Below are 11852 nucleotides of genomic sequence, written 5' to 3'. Positions count from 1 at the left end.
CAAAAGAGTTGTCTAATGATTCAGAGTTCCTCCTCTCAAAAGCTCGGTTCAAGAGCATCCAATAACTATTAGATTGTAAAAACAAGGCAGAAGGACGTCACTTGGTGACATACAATTGAGATGACCAATTTTTGTTTTAATTTAAGTAATATATTCCTTAATTCTAGTTATGTAGCAAATAAATCAAGAATATGTGACTAGTTAGCTTTCTTGGATTCAAGAAACTATGGTGGTCTTCTAGGAAAAGTCTAAGCTGATTGGCTTTAATTAACCTTGAAAATTAAGATAACTTTTAGATTTCAACAAGTCAATCATTTACTCAATCGACTCCATTTCTTCCTACAATTTGCAACACCTAACGATAAGAAGAGTTGCTATTCATGGTAATGGTAACAATAAGAGAGTTTAAAAGCAACTGGATAAAGTTCAAAACGATGCGCAGAGATACCTGCAAGTGACTTGCAACATTTTCCCTAGTAAGTCCGACCACACTCATCAACTCAAGGATTTTCTTCGGCACAGCTTCTGCAGGGAGAGAAAGCATACGCAGTGAGACAATAAGTAAATGGAGATTCCAGTGGTAGTATCACATGATATCACCTGTTATCATTAAATCACATGTTTTCCATCTCCACATAAGGGTCGATGACAGTCAAAATCCAATGACAACTATGCACAAAACAGAGTCAATGCATAAATTCAACAGAATTGTTGAAATAAATCTATTAAAAATGAAATTGTAATATTTATTTACCCAACATTGTGAGGTGCCAAAACTAGTTGATTTTTTGTTGCACCACACAGCCTATCAGTCAAAACACTTGCCTAGCTATTCAAGTATTCAGTCTTTTCATTTTTGTCAAGTTTGGATACATATGGCATTACTGGCAGGGTTTGTGGATCCACAAATCTGAACTTATCCCTAATGAACAGATTAGGGATAAGTTAACTAATAGAATACTAATAAGTTAATTAGTAAAATGTAAGAACAGTGTAATAAATATTAATAAGAGAATTACTCGATATAAGGATCAACGTCAACATCATTTTCCCAGACATAACGATGTGCTTGATGCAATGGACTGTGCACCAGAGCAGTGTAACCGCTGATGAAGTGATACATTGTTTGCGGTAAAGTAAGTTTGCTAACTAGTGGAAGCACGCCAAAAGCATCACATGCCAAGAGGATGACATTCTAAGGATGCAGACCAACACACGGTATCTTCGCATTAGGAATATACTCAATTGGATATGAAGCTCGAGTGTTCTCTGCAACATCAACAATTCCATTGAACCAGATTCCCTTTCACACAATACCAATTCACTCAAGAAGTTTGTTTCATCTTGTTAATCACCTGTAATAGAGTTATCAGAGTAGTCTACTTCCCTAGTGTGTTCATCGAAAACGATGTTTTCTAACACTGCAAGAAATTTGCAAACATTAGGACAAAAAAATATGAATGGTTCCAGTTCAAAGTGCATGTCGAGTTTGATAGGGCACTTGCCGGTTCCAAATTTGATGGCATTCCAAATGCCAGGTTCCTTCTCCTTTGTTAGGCCGATACATTTTGCATAGCAACCTCCTTCAATGTTTGAAATACCATTTTCACTCCAGCAATGCTCATCATCGCCAATAAGAAGCCTGTTGTGGTCCGTAGATAGAGTAGTTTTCCCTGTGCCTAAAACAACAAAGCAAAAGTCATAAGAACAAAGAAGCCATATGGCGAAAACACTGCAGTGTAACATAATTCTACACATTTACACATGGAATGCTTCTAGTTAAGTTGCAAAGGGCTTCTAGTTAACCATAAAATGGGCAAGTGATGCGTCAGAATCTCGTCCGACCAACACTTACCTGATAGTCCAAAGAAGAGGGCAACATCACCATCTTTGCCCATATTGTTGCTAGAGTGCAGGGAGAGAATGTTTCTTTTAAGCATTAGATAGTGCATCACACCGAACAAACCCTTCTTCATCTCCCCGGCATACTGTGCCAAGGATGACCATTTCTTTCCTATCAAGATTAAGATCAATGCTGGTGGAGGTAGTCATGTAGTGTGTGTATCGATTACATGGAAACTGGCCAACATTGTAAATTGTGAAGTCCGGAGTAGTGAAATCCTCCAGTTCTTCAGGCGTAGTACGGATGCACCTGCGATCCTTCCAATTATTTCATGCAAAATAGAGTTTTTCTTCTTCTAGTTTACATGTTTTGGATATCTGAATCCTCTAGATATGCAGAATTATGCCAAGTGCAGAAGTTGATCTACGAATTGTATTTACATATGAAATTTAACAGTCATTTGGGTTCATAGAAGCTAATACTCTTGCATGGATGATTAGATATTTCAACTTATTTGGGTATCTTTTTTCCCTAGACCAGAAAATTAAGGAAACTTTATTTACATCTAAAATTCTAGCGTTTCCAACCTACTTGATTATAAATTGTTAATGAAGCCTAAATAACTAAATAAAAGCATTTTGAAAAGCAAAAAAAAAAGAACTCTTCACAAACAGTAGACTTATACAAGCATTTGATACAATCAGAGAATTTATAGTGTAAAACAATTGTAATAAACAAAAGAGTATAAAGTCGAAATTCAACATATCTAAATTAAATACCTAAAATAGAATGATCTTACCAGGTAAATCTTTCTCTAGAAGCTTCCGCTCAAGATGAATCCTTTTTGCCCAATTTTTTGAAGGTTATCAATAAAAAGAGATTAGGAAATTATCATCATTCGTTGCCACATCCCTGCCCTACTGCCAGGCTATACTTCTGTATCAATCTCATCTCCATTATTTATGCAATCGATCATATAACACCGACCGTGGTGGGTAGATTCAGATAACCATATCAATGGAAATTATCATCCCTAAGAGTGATGGCACTTACCTTAATTTCCCGACAAGACGGAACACCATCGAGATGCTCTGGGATGCTAAAATAGTGATCCGAGTGTTCTTTAACAGTATCAAATTTCTTAAATGATTTATACTTCACATCGATCTCATCTTCAACAATGATCTTCTTGTTCTTTTTTGGCTCTTCGGCAGCAGGAGGATTCTTCAACCGAGGTTCAAGTGCTTCAAGGATTCTTGTTCTCAAGAATTGTTTCCTTTTAGGTTTAGAAAAATCGATCCGGCGGTGGCCCACCAGTATCCGGCAAGGAATCTGGATGTTTCCCCCTTTTTTTATTATTGAGAAAGAGATATTTGTTTGGAGATTAAATATTGACCTGATGGATTGGAGTTGGAGCTTCTGGCGCTCCTCTCTGAGATGGTGGCGAAGGCAGCGTTGCCATGCTGCGCGCCGTCCTTGATGGGGGTGGTTGGCGCCGACCTCTTCTTCTGCAGGGAGTGCAGTTCGTCGATGGTCTTCGCCTTCACCGGCGGCGCGCTGTCGTCGTGGCAGATCCCGTTCTCCGGTTTCTCCCTCCCGTGCGTCTGGATCTTCGGCAGCCCATTGGAGAACGCCGTCGCTCACCAGGAAATGAGAAGGAGCACAACGTCGTATGAGGAGAGGGAAAGATAAATGGCTTAGGTTTGGGAACGCGAAAACACGGCGCCGAAAAGAAAATAGCGAGGGAAAGGAAAACAACGAAGGGGGGAAATGACTAAATTCAATTACAACGATATTTTCAAAACTGTTGTCATAGCCGCTAAAAACGCGGATAAAGACAACGGTTTATAAAACCGTTGTAAAAAGTGTTGTCGTTTTAAAACAAAGTCGCTCAATGACAACAGTTTTGCTAAAATCGTTGTCTTTTATATTTAATGGGGAGTTCAAAGACAAAAGCGTTGTGTATTTGCTCAAAGACAACGGTTTTTGCCAAAACCGTTGTCTTTGAGCAAATACGCAACGCTTTCTCTTAAAACCGTTGTCGTAGGGGTGTTGTCGTTTGCAGTTTTTGTTGTAGTGCAAACGAACACTTGTTCGTGTGGATACCGTAGAGGCGTGAACGCGAGATCGTGCTGTGATCCGGGCTGTCGTCAGGAGTCCGTGAGCACGCTATAAAGGTATAATATCTCATGCTATGTTAGATCTAACTTAGTATAAAGTTTTCTTTGTTTCCCTTCGCATGGATCCTCTGGGGTAATAGGTTTTTCCGCTGCGCGTTTGCATGTTTAGCAACCGATTACCTTACATTATGTATGCGAGGGAGGAGAGGCGTCGCTAGGCGACGCGAGGGCGGCATCGGTTGAGGAAGATGAAGAGAAGAAGGTGTCGGGAGGCTTAGGGCACGGGTAAGAAACAAAGGAAAAGAAAAGAAATAATTAAAAAAAAATCAAACATTTCCTCATTCAAATAGGGTAACTTAAACAGGCTTTCTCCTAGCCCAATAATTTACCCCCCTATACATACATCATACGAGCTCCGATTAAATCTAGAAAAATTCCTAAAAATTCCAATAATATTATTTCTCAAATAACCTTATTATTTAATTAGTATTTAGGTACCATATTTTACATTCTTCCCCACTAATAAAAATTTGATCCCCTAATTTTTTGTTAATTACCATCAGCAAGTACTAAAAATAGACAAACAGTATAAATATTGAACGGAAAACTAACTCATATATCTCAAGAGAAAAGATGGGGGTATCAAGCTTGGATCGTATCCTCGAGCTCCTAGGTAGCCTTCTCGTCAGAATGATACTACCATCTGACTTTAACCAGTCAGATAGTCTTATTCCGCAACTGACGCTTTTTGTGGTCCACAATTCGTATCGGAACCTCCTTGTAGGTAACGTTAGGCTGAATGGGAACTGATATGTCTGATAGAACGTGTGCTAGGTCAGACACATATCTCCTCAGCATGGACACATGGAATACATCATGTATGCTCACCAAAGTCGGTGGTAACGCTCCAGACAATAAGCTACCGCTCCAATCCTCTCCAAGATCTGGAAAAACCTAATGTATTGTGGAGCTAGCTTACCTCGGAGGCCAAATCTCTTCACCCCTTTCGTGGGTGAGACTCTCATAAATACATGGTCACCAGTAGAGAACTCCAAGGGTCTACGTCTCCGATCAGCATAACTCTTTTGACGGTCCTGCGCCTTGGGCATCCTCCATCTAATAGTGCGGACCAACTCTGCCTCCTAGTAAGTTCTCTGAGGTCCTAGCAGTTGGGCCTCCCCAACCTCCTCCCAGAGGGTGGGTGTCGGACAAGGCCTACCATACAACGCTTCAAACGGTACCATCTGAATAGCTGAATGATAGTTGTTGTTGTAGGCAAACTCTTACTAATGGCAAGTGGTCCTCCCAACTGCCTCCAAAATCCATAACGGAAGACCTCAGCAAATTATCTAAAGTCGGGATGGTCCACTTTGACTGTCCATCTGTCTGCGGATGGAATGTTGTACTAAATCAGAGTTGTGTGCCCAATGCCTGCTGCAGACTCTGCCAGAATCAGGATGTGAACTGTGGGTCTCTATCTGATATAATGCTCAAAGGGACACCATGCAATCTGATGATCCCACGACAATAGAACTCTACCAATCGATCCAGAGAATCGGTCTTCTGGATCTCTAAGAAGTGTGCAGATTTGGTTAATCGGTCAACGATCACCTAAATCGCGTCATGACCTCGTCATGTCCTAGGCAATCCCACCATAAAATCCATAATGATGTACTCCCATTTCCATTCTAGAATCGGAATCATCTGAAGTAATCTGGCAGGTCTCTGGTGCTCAGCCTTCACCTACTAATAGACTAGACATCTAGCTACAAGTTCTACGATGTCTTTCTTCATGTCATTCCACTAATAGGAATGCCTCAAATCTCGATACATGCGAGTTCCTCCTGGGTGGATCGTAAATCGAGAGCGATGTGCCTCCTGAAGTAGTTCCTCCAAGATCGAGTGAGATTGAGGTACGTATAACCTGTCTCAGAAATAAATAATGCCCTTCTCATCTCGGGTGAATTCGGTCTGCTGCCCGGAAGCTATCTGGCTGCCAATGGGCTATAAGCACTGATCACCGACTTGGGCCTCCCGGATCTTAGTCCTGATCGACGACTGAGCAACCATGGTAACCAGAATACCCTACTCTGTCTGTCTCTGCTCCTCAAGGCCCAACTCAGAGAAACCCTGAATCAAGCCCGTGACCAAAACTTGGTGGCACGTTAAAGTCCCTCTGGACTTCCGGCTAAGTGCATCGGCAACCACATTAGCTTTCCCCGGGTGGTAGCTAATGGTACAATCATAATCCTTCAGGAACTCCATCTATCTCCTCTGTCGGAGATTGAGTTCTTTTTGAGTAAAAAGATATTTGAGATTCTTATGATCAGTAAGAATCTCAAATGTAATGTCATACAAATGATGTCGCCAAATCTTCAAAACAAAGATAATGGCGGCCAACTCCAAATCATGTACTGGATAGTTCTTCTCATGCTCCTTCAACTAATGAGAAGCATAGGAGACTACCCTACCATGCTGCATCAAAACAGCACCCAAACCCTGTAGAGAAGCGTCGGTGTAGAGTATGAATCCATCCTCTCCAGAGGGCAAAACCAAAACAGGTGTCGACACTAATCTCCGCTTCAGCTCCTGGAAGTTGGTCTTGCAGGCTTCTAACCACGTGAACTTTATGTCTTTCCTGGTCAGGCGTGTCAGCAGCATAGCAATGCAAGAGAAACCCTCAATGAACTGTCTATAATATTCAGCCAATCCCAATAAACTGCAGATCTCCTGAACTGATTTCGGCTACTCCCAGCTGGTGATAGCCTCAATCTTCTGAGGGTCTACGGAAATACCTCGGCTAGACACCACGTGTCCCAGAAAACCGACTGAGGATATCCAAAAAGTACACTTGCTAAACTTCGCATATAATCAATGTCGTCGAAGAGTCCAAGACTATGCGAAGATGCTATGCATGTTCCTCCTCGGAACACGAGTAGATCAAAATATCGTCAATGAAGACGATAACAAACTGATCTAAATACTCCAGAAAAATACGGTTCATCAAATCCATAAATATCATTGGAGTATTGGTAAGCCCAAATGACATTACCAAAAATTCATAATGTCCATATCTAGTGCGGAATGCTGTCTTCTAAACATCAAAATCTTTGATAACCTGGAAGATCCTTTCACTAAGGCCCTTAAGGGAAGAGCTTTTGATAGGCATGTTGAGGGGTTGGAAATCAGATGTATGGCAGGGTTTATGACAGCATAGTCTTTTAGTATAAGTGGGAGATTGTTAGAGTGTATACTAAAAGCCTAGTTTTTTGTAAACATTAATAAAGAATCACATTGGTCAAATGTCTACATTTATATGCTAAATGTAGTTGTTCAATTAATTTATATTGTAGATAACATGGTGTGTAGTGTCACACACAGAAGATCATGTTATCAGTTCCTTATGAGTTATAAATAGTAGCTCACGACTAAGATGGATAGGAACAAACCATTGGAATAGTCATAGTGTAATTTGGTACTAGTTTATCTTGACTATAAAATTACACTAGTACACTCTGAGTGTATTGAGCAGGACTATTTAAGGTAGTTTCTTTTTATACTGACTGCATAAAAGAACAAGACCTTTGTTATTATGGAAGTGTGTGCTCTTAATCTTGATATAATAACAAGTGCATATATTTAGTATTTATTTCTTTAATTTATCAGTGGGTGAGATTTAGTTCGATAAATCAAGAGGCCTGATAAGTTGGGAAATAATATTATTTATAGTGTGTGTTGTTGATTATAGAAGGAAACTGTGTCCTAGCAATCAAGGTTGATGATGTCTTCAAGAGGAGCTCATAAGGATTGTCATGTAAACCCTATAGGTGGAATTAGTCCGGCATAACAATAAGATTGAGTGGTACTACTCTTGGAGTTAGATATTAATTAAGTGAGTTATTAGTAACTCATTTAATTAGTGGTCATTCAATATCTTAAACACAGGGAGATTAACACACTCATGATAAGAAGGAGCTCATATAGTAATATGGGATTGGTGCGGTAGTTCAATAATAACTCTTTAGTGGAATGAATTATTATTGATAAACTCGAGTTGGGTGTTCGGGGCGAACACGGGAAGCTCAAGTTCATCGGGAGACCAAAACCAATTCCTCCTCTCAGTCCCTGTCGTAGTCCCTTAATTATAAAGTCTTATATCCACTTAAAGCCCACCTTCTTACCCATCCTTAGGTGGCCGACCAAGCTAAGCTTGGAGCCCAAGCAAGGGCCGGCCAAACCAAGCCTTGGATGGGAATAAGATGTGGCTGGCCTAGCTTGGAGCCCAAGCTTAGGTGGTCGGTCACATAAAAAATAAAAGGGAATTTATTTTTAAAATCTTTCCTTATGTGGAAACCATGATTTTTAAAGAGACTTTTAAAAATTAAATCTTTCCTTTTATAGTTTCTACAAAGGATTAAGAGAAAAGTTTGATATCTTTCCTTATTTATAGTTAAAAGGAAGATTTTAATTTTTGAAAAAAACTTTCCTTAATTGTAATAATCCTCATGGTTTTAAAAGAGAGTTTTAAAAATTATAAATCTTTCCTTTTATAGCTTCCTACAAAAGATTAAAAGAAAGATTTGATATCTTTCCTTATTTGTAGATTGAAAAGGAAGATTTTAATTTTGAGAAAACTTTCCATGTAACCATCCACATATTTTAAAGAAGAGATTTTAATTAAAGTTTCCTTTTATAACTAACCATGAAGGGAATTTTAAAAGAAAAATTTTTATTTTAAAAATTTTCGGAAACAAATTAGAAAGTTTAAATTTTGTGTTTAAAACTTTCCTTGTTTGGAGGACTTGTAGGGGCTGGCCATTAAAGGGTTAAGAGGAAATTTTTAATTAAATTTTCCTTATTAGCCATTGGCAAAGAAAATAAGGAAGTTTTAATTATGTTTAAAACTTTCCTTATTTGCCAAGACCAAGGAATATAAAAGAGAGGGTAGAGGTGCCTCACCTTACAATAACACATCTATTATTCCTCTCTTCTCTTCCTTGGTGGTGGTCGGCCCTCATTCTTCTTCTTCCCCTATTCTTCTTCCTTGGTGGCCGGCGGTTCTTCATCTCTATAAGTTGTTTGTGGCCGGATCTTGTTAGAGGAAGAAGGAGAGATAGGAGATATTGTTTCTTAGCATCCCTCGAGCTTGGTTTGTGGTCGAAATTCTTCATCTCTAGGAGGTTGTTGTTGGTTGAAACTTGCAAGGAGAAGAAGGAGGCTTGGGTGAATTCTCGTCTTGGTAGATCGTCACCCACATGACGTCCGAGATAAGAAGAGGAATACGACAGATGATCGTAAGGTCTATAAGCTACAAATGGTAAAACTAGTTATTAGTTTCCGCATCATAACTAGTTCATCTTTTTGTTTAGATCTTGAAATATCAAACACAAGAGGCTAATGATTCTAGGCTATCGAATTTATGTTTCGAGTCTGTGTTTCTTTGGTTTTTCGATCTTGTGATTCGATTATTCTTATTGGTTAAGCCTAGGGTTACTATAAGGAGATTAAATATTGAATTTTATTAAAAGACTTTGTCTAGGAAGTGGTGGATGATCCCATACAGAAGAAGGCCTAGTGCCTCACCATGTTTAACGTGGATGTCAATCTCTGAAATAAATATTTAATCGAATTTGTAACATGGGTGGATTTGGATTAATAATGTTAAGCATCGTTTGCGATCCAAGTCTAAACCTCTAAGAACAGATAAGTTGAGTTTGGAATCAATAATGTTAGGTTCTGTTTGTGATTCCAAATTTAATTTTTAAAGAACATAATAGGTTGTTAAGAAATGTTCAGGACTTTTACAAAATTTTTGTACAGGGGAACCGGTACGATATTTCGAGTAGCAACCAATAGAAGATTGTTCGAGAAGGTCAGAAAATGGGTTTGAGTAAGTCTTATTCCCAATGACCGAAATCACCCAAGCGAGCGGAGCCGGAGTAGAAGACCAGGACGAAAAGTCAACTCGAAGTTGACTATGGTTTGAACGCCCGGAGTCCAGGCACCCGGAGCTACTCCGGGCGCCCGGAGTCCAGGCGGCTGGAGCTACTCCGGGCCCCCGGACTGGTCTAGTTTAGCCAAGGTGCCCCTGTGCGAAGGCGGTTTGGCCGCCCGGAATAAGGTTATAAATACAACCCTGATTTCAGTGGTTCAGAATCACTTGTATAGGAATCAATTTACTATTCTACTATTTTGATTGTGTGCTTCCAACCCTTGTAAGAGGCTTCTCCACCTACGATGAAAGGAGAATTTGATTAGTATTTCAAAGCCTTGAATTAACAACCTTTCTGGTTGTAACCAAATAAAATCGATAGTCTCTTTATTTTAATTAGTTTATCAATTCCATTCATATAAGTGTCTTTATTATTTCAAAAGTACAAGAAAGGTTGATTTTATTTTTCAGAGCAATTCACCCCCCCCCCCCCTCTCCCTTTGTCGGTCGCATGAGTCCTGACAGAACCTTGACTAAGGCTAAACATCAAGTTATGACGGTTCTGGTTCGGGAACAAGGGGTGGGTCAAATCCCATGAAACTTGCTTCTGTTGACTTTCGTCGAATCTGGTTAGCTTCTTCAAATTAGCTTCGAATGAGATGTGATCGATTCCTAGAGAAAGTAACATACGTCAGAGGACTCACACGGAGTTATCTTGATGAGATAACTCTGATGCCTAAGTCATCACGGAGCCTCAAATAATATAAAGTAGATAAATGAATGGAGAAAATGATGGAGTAAAGCAGATAACAAGAGATTGATGATCATGATTAGATACCCCTTAGAACCTCCCTCCCCTTACCTTATATAGGGAAAGAATTCTAAGAGACATAACTCTTGGAAAGAAAACCAAAGGATGCATCCCATTAAAGGATGTTGTAATAACTAAAAGATAGAAAAAGAATTTAGATATCTCCATAAGGATATGATATTGTCCACTTTAAGCTTAAGCCCTCATAGTTTTGCTTTTGGGCTCTACCCAAAAGGCTTCATGCCAATAGAGATATCTTTTTCTTATAAACTCATGATCTTTCCCATGTGTTTTTAATATGGGAATGTGTTTGCAACCTTGCAACCCCAACAATAACCTCCATATGATCATGTCCCTTCACTCAGCATGTCCCTTCGCATGCAGGAAGTTGAGAGGTCAAGAAGTTGGAGTGCTCGACAAGACGGGAAGTTGGAAAGCTCGGCGAGTCTGCGAGATCAAACTGAACTGACTCAAAACTGAGTCGATCAGGATGTTGGGCTGACTTAGAGTTGGAAACTGGACAAATCGATAGTCGAGAAGTTGACAAATCAAGACTCGGGAAGTCGGAAGATCAGATCGTGGCTCCCATGTTGACTAACTTTGACCTTGTTCTACGTGGCTTATATATTAACCTAGTCAAGAGTCTGTCACGTGGACCCCGTACTCACCTCTGCATCAATAACATTCATGATACACCATGTGTAGATAACTAAGAATCATAGTATTTTTGGAGAGGGGAATAGGATATTGAGAGAAGTTTCACAAATGTACAAATATATGTATATCTATTTCGAGCGTGTAATATGATCTAATACAATATCCAATATAGATAGATCGAGAAGATTAACCTTTTTTGATACGTGATTTATTTATTTTATTTATCAGTGTAGCAATTATAGCAAAAGATGATTATGCTTATCTTAGGTGTCATTCACAGCCCACCCCCATATTATATATACAAAGAAAGGTAAATCACAAGGTCAGTTTATAGCCGACCGCCAAGTAATTAGGAGTGGGAGGAATTTTTTTTTTCCAAAAACATGTGTTCAACGAAAATTAATCTCTTATTCTATTATAACAAATTTATCAAATTAAACACCCCCGTGGGGACTTATTTTACTTATCATACAAATAGATAGAGGTATC

General features: G+C 39.3%; 1 pseudogene; it reads right to left on the bottom strand.

Annotated features, from left to right (window-relative positions):
• Positions 1-916: 916 nt before the first annotated feature.
• Positions 917-2925, bottom strand: LOC122054873 (annotated as a pseudogene).
• Positions 2926-11852: the final 8927 nt, after the last annotated feature.

The sequence above is a fragment of the Zingiber officinale genome, chromosome 3B (assembly GCF_018446385.1).
Source record: "Zingiber officinale cultivar Zhangliang chromosome 3B, Zo_v1.1, whole genome shotgun sequence".
Lineage (NCBI taxonomy): Eukaryota > Viridiplantae > Streptophyta > Magnoliopsida > Zingiberales > Zingiberaceae > Zingiber > Zingiber officinale.
The sequence above is the reverse complement of the archived record's forward strand: the minus strand, read 5'-3'. Positions and strand labels throughout refer to the sequence as shown.